The sequence below is a fragment of the Stegostoma tigrinum genome, chromosome 1 (genome assembly GCF_030684315.1).
Source record: "Stegostoma tigrinum isolate sSteTig4 chromosome 1, sSteTig4.hap1, whole genome shotgun sequence".
In the NCBI taxonomy this organism is placed as follows: domain Eukaryota; kingdom Metazoa; phylum Chordata; class Chondrichthyes; order Orectolobiformes; family Stegostomatidae; genus Stegostoma; species Stegostoma tigrinum.
Genome location: NC_081354.1, coordinates 68286324 through 68302605, shown reverse-complemented (window position 1 = coordinate 68302605; position 16282 = coordinate 68286324).

Genomic DNA, 16282 nt, shown 5'->3' with positions numbered 1-16282 from the left:
GAGGAGTTGGACGCAAGGGACTGTTTCCATGCTGTAAGTCTCTATGGCTCTATCCCATCATACAATACCAGTCTTTCCCCTTGGCCCATTATGATCTCATGGCATTATGAGCATCCCTACGATAATGGCTATACTGCAGGAAGAGACGAGAGAATAGTTGAAACTCATTTAAATATATTGAAATGTTAACCATTTTAAAGTAGGATTTGCTGTCTAGTTTTGTAGGTAGTTTAGAGTTGACTAAGCAGACTTATTCGCGAAAAAAAAACAATTGGAAGCTAAACAAAAATTGCTTTGACCTCCTTATTTTGTTACATTCCTACCTTAAATGAAAGGAAAGACACATTGCTATGCATCACTTGGCCACAATCCACAATGCCTGAAGAGATGACCATATGGGATTATTATATGCACAGAACTGCAGCATGCCAGGAAGAAGGTCTTACACCACTTTTCAGAGTAACCAGCAGTTGACAATATATGACAGTATTGCTCACATTCTAAGGACAGTCTTCCAGTCCTTTAGAACATTGTTCCAGATCTGGATACTAGGAAATACTTGTTTCTATATTTATGCCATGAAACCTTTTATTTTCAGCACATCAGTATCAGAAAGTCACTGTACAGAAAATCTCAGGGCTGTGGACAAGATTAAACATTTCATGGCAAAGTGTGCTGATAATTTTTACAGCAACTTCCTTTCATTCCAGTGCAGTTTTAATTCTTCAAATTCAGAAACAGTTGTTGCTTTGTGTATGAATTCCCCTTTATTAACTGGTTGTTTAAGCATAACTGGGACACAAGAAAAGAATGAACTAGTTCCCACTATATTTGCACCGGCAGAATAAACCTAGAATTGCTGCGGGAGGTCATAGGCCTTGGTTCAATGGTAGCACTATCACCTCAAAGTCAGAGGGACTCAGGTTTCAAACCCACTCCAGTGCTTTGAACACATAACGTAGGCTGATGTGTCAAATCCTGAAAGACTGCTATATTGTTAGAAGTTTGGAACTTCACATGAAACTTTAAACTTCAGGCCTGTCTGAGCTTTCAAGTGGACATGAAAGATTTCCCAGCACATTGATGAACGTTTGTCCCTCAACCAACACCAACAAAGACAGTGGAGCTGGGCACTTATTTCATTGCTGCTCATGTAATTTCTTGCTGTACATTAACTGATTGCAATCCCCTGCATTAAAACAGTGGCTCAACTTCAAAACTTCACCTCACCTACCTCACCCATACTATCCTCTCACTCAGTCACTCATTCACTTCAAAATGCTTCATTTGCTGCAAACAAGTTTTGATACCCTGACATCATGTGATGTATTCTGCAATCGAGAGCACGTCAGTTATGAAGGAGGGAATGGTGTGTGATCTCACGGGTAGTATAGTAATTTATTGTAGTCTCTGTTCTCAGGGCGAGGTAGGGTAGATAGTCTGATTGGGGTAGGGGGTGGGGTAGTCAGATCAGGGCTATTGGACTGTAGAGTTTGGTTGGATCATAGCGTCAGAAGGGTAGGTCAGGTCAGGTTGGGGTGGTGGCTGATTAATGGGGGCACGTCAGGTTCAGGTTCAGTCTGGCTGGGTCAGTTTGTAGTGTGGTGACCAGGGTTGTTGGCTTTGTGTTTAGTTACATTGGGTCAGAGGATAGTGAGTTATGTTGAGAAGTGCGGGAGTGGAGGAGTGGGGACGGTGTGACTAGGCAGGGCTCATGAGTGGTGCTGTTTGTTGATGGAGGCATTTTGTTGATGGAGGAGTAAGGTGTAGAGTAACCCAGGTGTTAGACTAGCTCTTAATAGGTCAAATCACTAGGCTCCAGATTGTTAGTGACAAGATGTTTGACTGAAGATATGGGCCATGGAAGTGAGAATTATCCAGACAGTTTAAAGTTCTGATGGCAAATTCTCCTGAAGCTCAGGAGCCCTCACTGACTGGCTTTGGTGTTCCATGGCACTTACGAGGGTGACAGTCTAAACTTAGGTAAAGTCAGAACTGATTCCCACCACCCATCAACTACACTTTCAACCGTCTGACACCATGAGCAACCCTGCCTAGTGGACTATCTCTAAGTTGACCCGATTACTTCCCTCAGCCTCCCACTATCCCAAGTTACGTAAGTGCCATTCCCAAGACCTGGCTACCCCTTAATCCCACTCACACACCTACCTACTCACTTATTTACCCACCATATCCACACTTAGCAACCTATCCTACCCTCCTATGGGCTTATTTCCTACACATCTACTGTCTCATTCATCTACCCACCTTACCTCAATACCCACCCACTCACTCACTATCACCTTCCCTCATGCTTTCCATAACATTCAAAGTCTGGACCTTTAAATTCACCTCCAATAATGCATAGATGTAAGCTTTGACTGGTATCTAGTTCAGTCCATTAACAGGTTTGTTATTCAGTCAGACCATGGCTGATCTGTTTGTGCTTCAAATTCCACATTCTCCTCTATGCTTAATAATCTTAGATTCTAATTAAGCAAGTGAACCAATTTATCTCCACCTTTAAAGTATTCAATGACCCCATTTCCACTGCCTTTTGAGGAAGAGAGTTCCAAAGTGGTACAACGCTTACAGATAAAACAAATCTCTCATCTCTGCTCTATAAAGACCCTTTGTTTTGAATAGTCCTCCCTAGTTCAGAGCCACTCACAAGAAGAAAGGTTGTTTCTACGCACAAGAACATTCAAGATCTATGAAACTTCAATCAAGTCATGCCTTAGTGAAAATAAGCTGAAAATGACCAGTCTGACTTCATAAGAATACTTGCTTTGTCCTGAACTGCCTCCAAATTCTTCTTTAAATAAGGAGACAAAGTAAGTAGAAGTATTTGAGACGTGGTACCACCTATCGCCTTGTTTAACTTAAGCCTTCTGTTTAATTCTTCCCATAATGAGGGATAACATTCTAACAGATTCCTTGATTATATTCCGTACCAGCACTAACTTCTGTGACTCATGAACATCTAGATCTCTTTATGCCTCGGAATTTTGCAGTTGTTCTCTATTTAAGCAATACTATGCTTTTTTTTATTCATCTTGCCAAAGTGAACAAATTTCACATTTTCTCACATTATGTTCTGCCAGATTATTGCCCAACACTGAGGAAGGGTTACTGGACGCGAAACATTAACTTTGATTTCTCTTCACAGGTGCTGCCAGACCTGCTAAGCTTTCCTAGCAACTTCTGTTTTTATTTCTGCTCACACTCTCAGCTATACCCTTCAGCAACACCTTCCATTTCTTTTTCACACCATCTTTCTGTCTCTATCTTGGTGTCACCATAAAATTTACCTATCATGCCTTTGCTTATCTGAGTCATTGATATAAATTTTAAAAAGCTGAGGCTCCAGTGCAGATGTCTGCAGGATTCCACTCATCACATCCTGCCAAGCACAAAAGGACCTATTTTTGTCTACTCTCTGATTTTAGCTAGCAAGCTGTTCAATCTTCTATCCATGCTAATATGTTATCATTTACAAAATGAGCTCTTACTTTTTGGGCAATTATCTTTTATGTGAGACCTTGTCAAAGGCTTGCTGGAAATCTGAATATAGTACATCTACAGGCTCCCCTTTATCCAGTTTTTTTTTTACTCCTTCAAGAAAACTGTAAACATATTGGTTACAACATGATCTACCTTTTACAAAACCATGTGACTCTTCTTGATTACCATGAGATTTTCAAATTGTGCAGCTATAATCTCCTTCATGGTCAATTCTAAAACTTTTCCCATGATGCATGTAAAACTAACTGGTCTATAGATTCCTGTATTCTGCCTCCCTCCATTCCTTTGAACAGTGTAGGTATATTTACCAGTTTCCAGTCTGATGGAACCTTTCTATAATCTAAAAGCTCTTACATTGATCAGTGCTAATACTATGCTGCATGAAATCGCACCTACTTCTCCGCTGCAATCTTTGGCCCCCATATTCTAATAAATCATCTTACATACACTCTAACAATTGATAAGTGGCTCAAGTACTAACCTAGAGATTATTTTCCCTGAGGGTCTGCTGTTAAATTTGGGGAAATTTTCAATATCTTCAATTTTACACCAAATCCTGCTTGTATAAATGTGGTTTACACCTCCTTATAATTAGATGTTGGGTATCAGAAACACTCTGAAATTAAGACAGATCTCTTAATGGTGTGACCAACATGCCCAAAAGTAAGGTACAGTAGGCCCAAAACTTGAACTGCAAAGCAAAGAGTAAAATTAAGCATGGAATTTCATGGAATAGTCAATGAGAGCCTTCTTATACATGACAGTAATTATGGAATAACTTCTAATTAACATATTAATTTGGTTAACACAAATCCTCTTCTCTGTTTTCTGTAAGGTTAAATTACCTTTGCTTATTTTACTACTATAAGAAAAATATGGAGGTTGTGTAAATTCTGTTTGTCTTGTTTTTTCAGGAGCATTCGTGTTGTAAGTCATGATAAAGAACGTTGTGGGTAGATTTGCTGTTTATTACTTTCTTTCTTATTACACAGTATCAGAATTCCAAAATGTGCCCTTATTAGATAAAAATCATGCATATCAATTTCAACTTATTCTGCAGATTTTTCTGTAAAACAATTTCAAGAATCTGGAAAAATGCCACTTAGCTGCATATTACTATTGTATTTTCAAAACATGCAGAAGATATTAATATTGCTGATTCATTAGTGGAATTAAGAGCTCTACTTTTCTCTTGAGGTCTAATATCTTCCTGTACCAATGCCACCCACTATGACATTGAGCATTGACAGTAACACTCAAGGTTGCTACAGCAATGTTTGCTCCTTTGCTTTTCAAATATATTAGAGGCATTCAGAAAATTAAGTGTATGTATGGTAACACTCAAAATTAGATTTGCTTTGTCATTGAGTTGCTGCTATTGAAAATCACTGGTTATTGAAAATCAAAAGACATATATCAGCAAACCAAGCATCTCATGTGCTCATAATAATATTCTTGATTAATCATTCTGTTCATATTAATACTATTGAAAAGTCAGTGAATTTAGGACAGCAACATATACACTTGGTTTCAGTGATGATGATGATGGCGATGATGATGATGATATTAAATTCTACCAAGGGTCAATATGGGTTGCTTTGCAGGATCGCTCACACTAATTGTGAAGTCATGTAAAAATGAAGACATCGATGGAACGTTCACTGTTCTACTTGTGACATAAAAACGCAGATTAGAGTTAAGAATTGATTGCTAAGTGGGAGGTAGACCTTATATATTTTGAATTAGTGTTGCTAAAATTATGGGAAACTTTAGTTTAAAGAGAAATGGAGTGGCCCCTGCAACAGAATGTGTAATTTTGGTGATAACATAAAGTCACCATAATCCTACCAGACCAGAGGGCTTTTTGCTCTTTAGAGTGGGGCGACTGATAGTGGTTTAACCTGAGAATCACAGAAAAGGGAAAGGTTGAGAAGGAAAGTCCTTCATGGTACTCTCAGCCAGTGTGATAATTGAACCCACAATGTTGGCACCACTTTGATTCGCAAATCAGCCATCCAGCCAACGGAGTTCACAGTTAGAGATGATGGCAGCAGAGAGTTTAAAATGGATAAACCAGGAGTCTCTCAAAGTCCCTGCAACAAGTATCTGGACATGCAGTCATTGAGTCGTGCAGCATGCAAACAAACACTTTGGTCCAACTAGTCCATGTCGACCAAATTTCACAAACTAACTAGTCCTATGTGCCTGAGTTGGCCCATGTCCTTCTAAACCCTCCTTATTCATGAACCTACCTATTTATTATGATTTTAGAAATGATGGCCAGGTTCCTGATTTTAGAAATGATGGCCAGGTTCCTGATTTTGATGCCTGCTCTCTTACTGGATTATAAGTACTGTGCCAGACAATAAGCGGGAAGTCAGTTCATTGCCCACCTGCTATATTTTCCGTGCCCTCTGTTGACAACAATTTTTTTAAATCCAACCCGTTATGTTTATGATGCTCCTCACATACAAAGTAAGTATTTTACATGACAGGAAAGAAAGGTAGAGCAAAGGGGAGAGGTTGGTCAGAAAGGGAGAGAAATGACAGTTGAAGAGAAAGAAACTTGAGAAGATTTTGAAAATGACACATGTGGTGGTACTGAGTGGGAGGGGGTGGAAGGGGATGGCATAAGGAGGGGAAAACACTTAAGGAGGAGCACTGGGGATTGAATAAGCTGTCATCAGGGAAGCCATGAAGGTAGAAAGAGAAATGAAGAGGTTGTGTGAAGACATTTAACAAGGGGAATTCACTGAAGTAGGGTGAAACAAAGCCACATTTAGATTTGAAGGTAAAGGTGAGCATGCATTGCATATTTTTCTTTTCAGAAACAAAAATCGTCAACAATTTGAGTAAGGAGGCTGGATAAACAAAACTCTCCATGCTATATTGAGACCATTGTGGTATAACAGGTTCAGAGAGGATTAAGGATACCTGTTATGTTATGTACTCTTGATCTGCATAATGATAAACACACCAGTTCATTCTAGCTACTATTTTTGCTGTCAAGTTAAAATCAGTGTTTATGATCCATTACAAAATATGGTTTGTGAAGTAAACCAGGAGCAATATATACATAATCTGTAGGTTTATTGGGTGCCATTTCATGCTACTAGTGAAAGAAATTGATAGCAATTGCCCATGCTGTCAATTTAAATTTAGAATATATATTTCAACTGTCGGATAACAACTGAAGTGGGAGTGAGTTTGAGATCTGCCATGGTATCACGTTTTCGCCTTGAGGTAAATGACAGCCGAGCTAATGAGAAAATCAGAGCTACATCTGTTGGTGTATTTGATGTTGAAAGCATATTTCCTAAAAGAGATTAGCTTGTGCAGTAATTATGGAGGGCTACTTAAATAGCATGCAAAGAGATTCACCACACTGAACAGAAAATTTATAGGGCGGAGTTCAGAATAGATTTCCGACAGCCAGATCTTTGCAGAAGTAGATTCACTGTGGATGACCTTTATCTGGCACTTCCCTGCAGAATGTTAAAAGAAAACTGAATCTCTTGCAAATTTTATGTTGAAAATGCTTGACATTATTAATATTACATTATCAAACCAATTGCACTTAATGATGATAGACGTAGTTTTGTTTAAAATTGACATTTCATAATGTATTACAATGTGTTGAAAAAATTAGGTTATAACCATACAATTCTTAATGCTACATATTGCCTCAGTCTTCTCTGGCTCATGGACAGAATTAGCATTTGATTGTTACATTTTACATAATTATTCAATTAGTTTGATTATTATTTTATTAGCCATAAATCATTAATTTCATGAAGAGTTATATACGATAAAAAAAATCCGCTCTGCCACAGAGCTCACTAATCACCAATGGTAGACATTAGGAGTAAGTGGTAACAATTTTTTATTACTCCTACAAACAAGCACTTAGTTGCTATCCCTAGTTACCCCTGAAAAAATCATAAGCCACATTCTTGTATTGCTGTGGACTAGTAGTATATCACAGTGTGATAACGGTTGGTATTCCTAGGTTTTGATCAAGAAACAGTCAACAAATAGTGGTACAGTCCAATGGCTGATGTGTGACTTGAAAGTGAAGGGTGGTGACCCAATGTATCCGCTGCCTTTGTCCTCCTTGGCAGTAGAGATTGAGCGCTTGGAAATTCCCCGGAACACTAGAAAGCAACGTGTTACAAAGTTAAGATATGGATTTGCACCCTTAAAGTTACCCTTACTACAAGGGGATAAGGTTCAACTAAGATTAACAAACTTTCCATACAAAGCTCACAGTTCTTAAAAAAGGAGGCAGGGTCCCACACACTCTAGCATCAAGTGCAGGCTTTTTAAAAAAATCATTCACAGAAGGAGGATGTCGCTAACCTGGCAGAATTTATCACCTATCCCTAATTGCCCAGAGACCAGTTAAGAGTCAACCCCACTGCTGTGGGGCTGGAGTCACAAGTAGGCCAGACCAGGTAAGGATGGCCGTTTCCTTCCCTAAAGGACATTAATGAACCAAATGCTTTTTTTTCCCCAAAATCAACAGTGGATTCATGGTCATCATTAGATTCTTAACTCCAGATATTTTTTGAATTTAAATTCCATCAATGGCTGTGGTGTGACTGAACCCCAGTCCCCAGAATGTTACCTGGGTCTCTGGATTAAAAGTCCTGCAATAATACCACTAGGCCATCACCTCTGCCTACTGGCTGCCCCAGTATCACCTTGGGAGGAGAGGTTTGCCTAAGGCTTGCTGGGAATATGTAGAGCCATGATGATAATCAGCCAGTGTCTAACATTAAGGAAGATGATGATGGAAAAGTCCAAGTCTAATGCCTATGGATCACAAGTTCAAATCCCGCTACAGTAGCTGATGGAATTTGAACTTAATTAACAAAATATGGATTTAACAGCTCAATTTTGTAAAACCCCATTGCCATCCTTACCTGGCCTGGATCATATGTGACTACAGGCCCATATCAATGTGGTTGACTCTTAACTGCACTCAGGAATGGCCCAGAAAGCCACTTAGTTGAAGGGAAATTAGAGTCGGTCAACCCAAATGCCTACTTTTATTTGTGACATTTATATTCCATTAAAAAATAAATTTAAAAAACATGCAAGTTCTGTTAAACCTTCACTTAAATGGGCCACAATTTCTGGAGATTGTTGATGGGTAACCACTGGGCAGGTGGTGTATGAACAACATATGAACTTTGTGTGGATCGGAGAGGCCCAGCAATGATCTGGAATTAGTCTCAATGTTGGCTGCAAGGCACCGTGAGTAAGATCTAGCCATACACTTGAGAATCAAGTGAAAAGCTTGGAAACAAGATACGTTTTACAGAGAAATTTGACCTCCAATAGATCCATGTTGATACTGGTGGAAGCAGCAATGCCTCAAGGACTCAATGCTCTTTTAAAAAACAACATCCAATCAAAATCAACACAAGAATGGTGGTTTGTCCCAGCTGTATGATATTGACTACCATTTTACAAAGCAGCTGTCATTCCTGACTTAATAACATAAGAATGTAATAAAGCTGCTGTAGATCATACAGCTAATCAAGGTTCTCCTGCTATTTAATAAGAGCTTGGCTGAACTCCACTCTTTACACTATTCTGTCTGATTCTTACAGCCCTTGATTCCCTCAGGGTCCACAAATCCTACACAGTTGTTGAGTAACAACAACTGAACATCTAAAGCTCTCTGGACTAGCGAGCTCAAAGCCTTCACAATCCTTTCAGTGAAGAAATTTCTCATCAGCTTGATTTTAAATGGTTGATTTCTTATCCTGAGACAAAGGGCTGATTTTTTTTGCTCCTAAGTAAAGTGCACAGCATCATAAAAAGTCCCAAATCACTGAACCAAGCTCAGGAGAATCTTTCCCAAGTGGCCTGATTTTCATTTTGAATATGGAAGAGACACAAAGAAGGGGGATGTGACAGGGCTGTGGTGGGAGGGGACATTGAGTAGTTAGATAACAATGCTAACTACTGTCAGAGATAGTAGGATCTCTCTCCCACTGTAGCCCTGTGATACCATTCCAAGCTCCACCCCTCCTCTCTCTATTTATTCCTGAGCTCCCCTCCCCTCCCCCATTTCTGAAAAAGGGTTCCAACTCGAAACATCAACTTTCCTACTCCCCTGCTGCTGTCTGGCCTGCTGTGTTCCTCCAGCTCCACATTGTGTTATCACTAACTATAATTGGGCCTGCCTCCCCTGCAAACAGTGCAGAGGTGCCCACAGGAGCTGACAAGTGTGGTTATAAAGTCCTCCTTGGCACTCTTGGATGTTGTCCAGTTGTAACAAAAGCAGTAAGACCAGCTTGCCTGACCTATTTTCTCCCATACCATTCCCATGTCCCATTCATGCCAAATCATGTTACTTCAAGCCCCCATCTGAGTCTAAGTGGTCCGTCATACCATTCAAGCCAATTCAATACAAACCCTAGCCCTGTCCTCCACATGGACCATGCTAAGTTAGTGACAATTCATGAAAACCCATGACGTCACATTCATCTCTATTGACCTTTATTACTCCATCCCAATTTGGTGTAAAACTGATGCCAACACATGATCACCCTTTAGGGCCTAAAAAATTCATGTCAACTCATCTAGTGGCCACCATGGTAAAACAGCAGCAAAGAGGCTGAGATGGAATGAAGTTGTAAGTACCCATTACAGAATTTCTGTAAAAGCTCTGATTGATAAAAGAGCATTCAATACATTTAAATTCCCTCAAGCACTTAATTGTTCATTTACTTCCAGCATTTAATTCCACATAAAAACAAATATCAGTATTTATTAAAGATAGATAACCCCTTTATAACCACCTGCAGCTATCAATCAAACTGTGAACTTACAGGTCACCTATTGTAATAATGATAAGTTGTAGAAGCAGTTAAACAGCACTAAACTTATAAGTCTGCCAGCAAGCATTATCTCGACAAATATCTATCGAAATTGCAAACACCATTATTTTTCCTTCACACAGCAGCAATTTTCTCTTCTAAAAGTTTAAGCTGCATGAGATTTAAATTACTTGACACCTTTTCTGTTCCACTGTGGAGTAAATTAACTTCACCAAAAGGGGAATTAAAACTCTCTAAATGGGTACCTAATCGCTCCAAAGAATTTTTTAATGAGTAGAACGTTCCTTCAATTATCAAAGATCTGCACATTCTGTCTCAGAAACCTTGGTTATGAAAATCGCATCTGAGCCAAGGTGCTTTAAATATGTTCTGCATTTGTAAATGCAGATGTACAAAATATCTCCCAATTCATCCTTAGCATTACCAGCACAGGAGCCATTCCAATTTCTGGAATCAGGACCATTTTGATTTAGATGCAGACTGCTTCTGACTCAACAGAAATCCTACATGTCCTAGTTCTAAACTGCAGCAGAGAAAGCTTCTTCTCAGTATTGACCATGTCAGGCCTTCTCAGAATCTTGCACCTTTCAATTAGGCCACCTCTCAATCTCTATGTAATGTGTAGGCCTCTTTTATTTAATCTCTCCCAAATGGACAACTTTCTCATATCAAGAATCAATCTAATACTTTACACTTCAACACAAAGAATACCAAGCTTTCACTAAACCTTTTTCAAAGGTAATTGTAAAATGATCATGTGTATAAATACACATAAATGGATCAGAGCAACAGATTAAATCAGAATGACTCAGTAATAATAAGGTCCACTCTGTATATGACATTCCAAACATTTAAGGGTATTCTAGACAAGGAAGCATTCAAAATATTGCACGAAGTAGGGATGGCGAAATATTTTTTGCCGAAGAAAAAGTTGAATGTGTAGTGACAATATTGCTTCCAATGTTGTGTTTATCTCTCTCTCCTGTTGTGTGTTTCTGTCTAAGCAGGATAACTGGAAAGCAGTGCTTCTCTATTTAGTGCGAGCTTTATCCAGTATTATTCTCCTCCATTCTGCACCGTGATTGTGCTATTAACCACAATTGTTGTTGCACCATTCCACATGATCTTTACAAGAAATTGCAACATTAATCCATTGAAGCTCATAAATATTATTCTAATCAGACGTTGCTCCTTCATGTGGAAAACCCAGTTGTGCAACCCACCTACCAAGAGTCTGATGTTAATAGAAACCACTTATTTATTTTTAAAGTAGGCTATGTACAACACAAAGAGAGTGCTTAAGTAGAATCCAAGTTATACAATGAAGCTTCCAGCAAAGGAAGCAGACATCCTTATAATTTTCAGCTCTCTTCATGAGGCTCATAGCTGGAGTACATATAGGGACACATTTAACTCAATTGTAAATGTTAACTATAAAATTAGAAGAGATGGTTTTTATAGGTTTCACAACAGTATAAAAAACGTAAAATGAAGATCACAATGGACATTTATTTTATTACAATTTCATCTGAGCTGGATGTAAAGTTGTGATTTATATGGTAAACAAATATAGCTGCGCTCAATGCATCTCATAGTTCCTGGGCAGCTGCTGAAACATTTTCCGTGGGGTGAAATTGGCCTGTTTTTCCATTAGCTAAAATCTCAAAGGATAGCAATTCCCTAAGGTAGCAATAGATTGCTGCTGTCACAGTCACAAAGGATGCTCTTCCTTGTTGCTCAGCTGTTGCCTCCCTGGGCAATTCACAAGCAATGCATTTGATTAGATTAAATATCAAAATCAATTTTACATAATATACTTGGAAGACAATGCCAAATATGAACAAGAGATTGTAGCTAAAAGATTCAAAAATTACACAGATTATTTTGAAGAATACACACAGGCACAAAGAGAAATGAGCTTTTGCTTTTGGCACCAAAGGTTTGAGATTACATCAAAAATTCCTTCTCTTTTGATAAAGGCATATACCTTAAATATATTACAGATTGAGCTTATTTTAAGTTATCAAGCACTATTATCTCTATATAAGTTAATAAGTTTAAAATTAAAGTGTGTCATTCTGTATCAATGGATTGTAAACCAATAAGCTGGAAGTATTTATAAATACAGATATCATGAGCTAGCATATGCCCATTACCTTATGCTTTTCAAAGGCACTGCAGCTGAAATACTTCATGGCCTGACCCCCTCACCTACCTACCCAGCAGAAATGTTCTAAACCGAGGATTTAACCATAAAGCTACCGAACAAATATCCAACAGGAACTGGCCAAAAGCACTTCAATTCAATCAGTAGATGTCAATGAGTTAGCAGCAGAAAACTAAGCTATTGATTTCATTGTACTTTTCTCAGGCCACCAATTTCAAATTGAATAGTCATAGATATCCAAACAGTTAAAGAAAACAATACAGAATATATGGTAGACAGCAGGCCTTTTTTCTGAAACTACCTCTGCCAGATATTATGCCCTACTCCAACATGCTTCCACATTTGTTTTATTCATTCACAGGCTGTGGGTGTCATTGCCAATCTCTAATTGCCCAGAGCAATTGAGTGTCAACCACATTGCTGTGGATTTGGAGTTACATGTAGGCCAGACCAGCTGAGGATGGCAGACTTCCTTCCCTTAAAGACATTACTTAACCAGTTGAATTTTAATGACAATCAACATTGTTTATCATGGTCATCAGTAGATTCTTAATTCCAAACTTTATTTTGCATTGAATTCAAATGAAACCAACTGCCACAGTGGGATTTAAACCCATTGCCCAGAACATTAGAGAAAACAAGATGTAGAGCTGGATGAACAAAGCAGGCCAAGCAGCATCAGAGAAGCAGGAAAGCTGATGTTTCAGGCCCAGAACATTAGTTGAGTTTCTGGACGAATAGTCGAGCGATAACACCACTAGGCCACTGCCTCACTATTTACTTGTCTAAATTTTGTTAAACCATTTTGCCTGGCCAGCTTGAATTTTTGAAGATCCTGAAATCATTTTAAATTAAGAAAACAAACCAACCAATTCAAATTAAAATGCTTATAATTATTAGAACATAGAATATAGAACATAAAGCATAGAAAAGTACAGCACAGTACAGGCCCTTTGGCCCACAATGTGTTGCCGTGGAATATTCCTAATCCAAAAATAAATTAACCTATACTACATTCCCCTCAATTCACTGCTGTCCATGTGCATGTCCAGCAGTCGCTTAAATGTCACTAATGACTCCACTTCCACGACTACCACTGGTAAACTATTCCATGCGCTCACAACTCTCTGAGTGAAGAACGCCTCGCTGACGTCTCCTCTATACTTTCCTCCTAACACCTTAAAACTATGACCCCTCGTGGCAGTCAATCCTGCTCTGGGGAAAAGTCTCTGGCTATCGACTCTATCCATGCCTCTCATTACCTTGTACACCTCAATCAGGTCACCTCTCTTCCTCCTTCTCTCCAGAGAGAAAAGTCCGAGCTCAGTCAACCTCTCCTCGTAAGACAAGCCCTCCAGTCCAGGCAGCATCCTGGTAAACCTCCTTTGCACTGTCTCCAAAGCCTCCACATCTTTCCTATAATAGGGCGACCAGAACTGGACACAATATTCCAAGTGTGGTCTCACCAGGGTTTTGTAGAGCTGCAGCATAACCTCGCGGCTCTTAAACTCGATCCCCCTGTTAATGAAAGCCAAAGCACCATATGCTTTCTTAACAACCTTATCCACCTGGGTGGCAACTTTGAGGGAGCTATGCACTTGAACTCCAAGATCCCGCTGTTCCTCCACACTGCCAAGAATCCTGCCTTTAATCCTATATTCAGCATTTAAGTTCGACCTTCCAAAATGCATCACTTCGCATTTATCCAGGCTGAACTCCATCTGCCATTTCTCAGCCCAGCTCTGCATTCTGTCAATGTCTCGCTGAAGCCTGCAATAGCCCTCAATACTATCAATGGCACCTCCAACCTTTGTGTCATCATCAAACAGACTAACCCACCCCTCAACCTCCTCATCCAAGTCATTTATAACAACTACAAAGAGCAGAGGCCCAAGAACAGAGCCCTGCAAGACACCACTCAGCACTGACATCCAGGCAGGATACTTACCATCTACAACCACTCTCTGCCTCCTGTCAGCCAACCAATTCTGAATCCAGACAGCCAAATCACCTTGTATCCCATACGTCCTGACTTTATGAATGACCCTGCCGTGGGGAACCTTATCAAATACCTTGCTGAAGTCCATGTACACCACATCCACTGCTCGACCCTCGTCAACCTGTCTCGTGACTTCCTCAAAGAACTCAATAAGATTTGTAAGGCATGACCTGTCCCTCACAAAGCCATGCTGGCTCCCTTTAATCACGCTATGCTTTTCCAACTGGTCATAAATCCTATCCTTCAGAATTCTTTCCAAAACCTTGCTGACCACAGACGTAAGACTGACTGGTCTGTAATTTCCAGGGATTTCCTTATTCCCTTTCTTGAAAAGAGGAACAACATTTGCCTCCCTCCAATCTTCCAGTATGACTCCAATGGAGAGTGAGGAAGCAAAGATCTTCGCCAGCGGCTTAGCAACCTCCTTTCTTGCTTCCCGGAGCAACTTAGGATAAATCTGGTCTGGCCCTGGGGACTTATGAATCTTAATGTTTGCCAAAATTTCCAGCACATCAACTTCCCCAATCTTGATCTGTTCAAGCCTGTTTTCCTGTTCCTCAAAGTTCTCATTCACAACAAGTTCCCTTTCCTTAGTGAAAACCGAAGCAAAAAACTCATTTAGGGCTTCCCCTATCTGCTTAGACTCCACGCACAAGTTCCCTACGCTATCCCTGATCAGCCCTACCTTCTCCCTGATCATTCTCTTATTCCTCACGTATGAGTAAAATGCCTTCGGGTTCTCCCTAATCCTTCCTGCCAAGCCTCTTTCGTGCCCCTCCTGGACCTCCTCAGTCCAACTCTGAGCTCCTTCCGAGCAAGCCTGTAATACTCTAAAGCTGTGCTAGACCCTTGCTTCCTCCACCTTGCGTACGCTGCCTTTTTCTTTTTGACAAGAAGCACCTCTGTACCCGTCATCCAAGGCTCCTTAATCTTACCCCTTCTTACCTGTCTCAGAGGAACAAATTTATACATCACTCGCAACAACTGCTCCTTAAACAGCGTCCACATGTCTGCTGTGCCCTTTCTGTGGAACAATTGCTCCCAATCTGTACTTCCCAACTCCTGCCTGATAACACCATAGTTTCCTTTACCCCAGTTAAATATCTTCCCCTGGTAACTGCTCCTTTCCCTTTCCATGGCCATGGTAAATGTGAGGCTGTTGTGGTCACTGTCGCCAAAGTGTTCTCCCGGGTTATTGTTTATCTCATGTAAAACTTGTGAGTTTTCAGGTCAGATTTTATATGGAATATGTTACTGCTGCTTCAAAATTCTACCCTTCACAAACTCGAAAGGCCGAAGCCCCCTCCACTTTGCCCCCACTCCCAATCACCGTCTCACAGTTGTGAATAGCATTCTGACATGCAATTGCGGGCGAGAGCGGACTTCATTTTCGGGAGGAGAGCGAGAGCGAGACACAGAGAGCACCAGGAGGCTGCGGGGAAGGTAAGGTTTTATTTTCCCACTTTAAAAAGCTTACCTCGAGCGGGAGCGGTCATCATTTATTTGGGCAGTGGCTGAACCCGAGACACTACACCTGCAGTGTCTCCCACCCGCCCTCCTCCTCTAACCAAAAAAAAGACTCGGTGGTGTGTAGATAAGGTAAGGCTTTTTCTATTTCACGGTTCTTTATATATATCATGTGATTGCCAAAAACATTTTTGTTTCCTTTTTCATTTATCTGAGTTAAGCTTAGTAATGTCAGGAGATCTCACACCCATGTTGTGCCCCTCTTGCTCA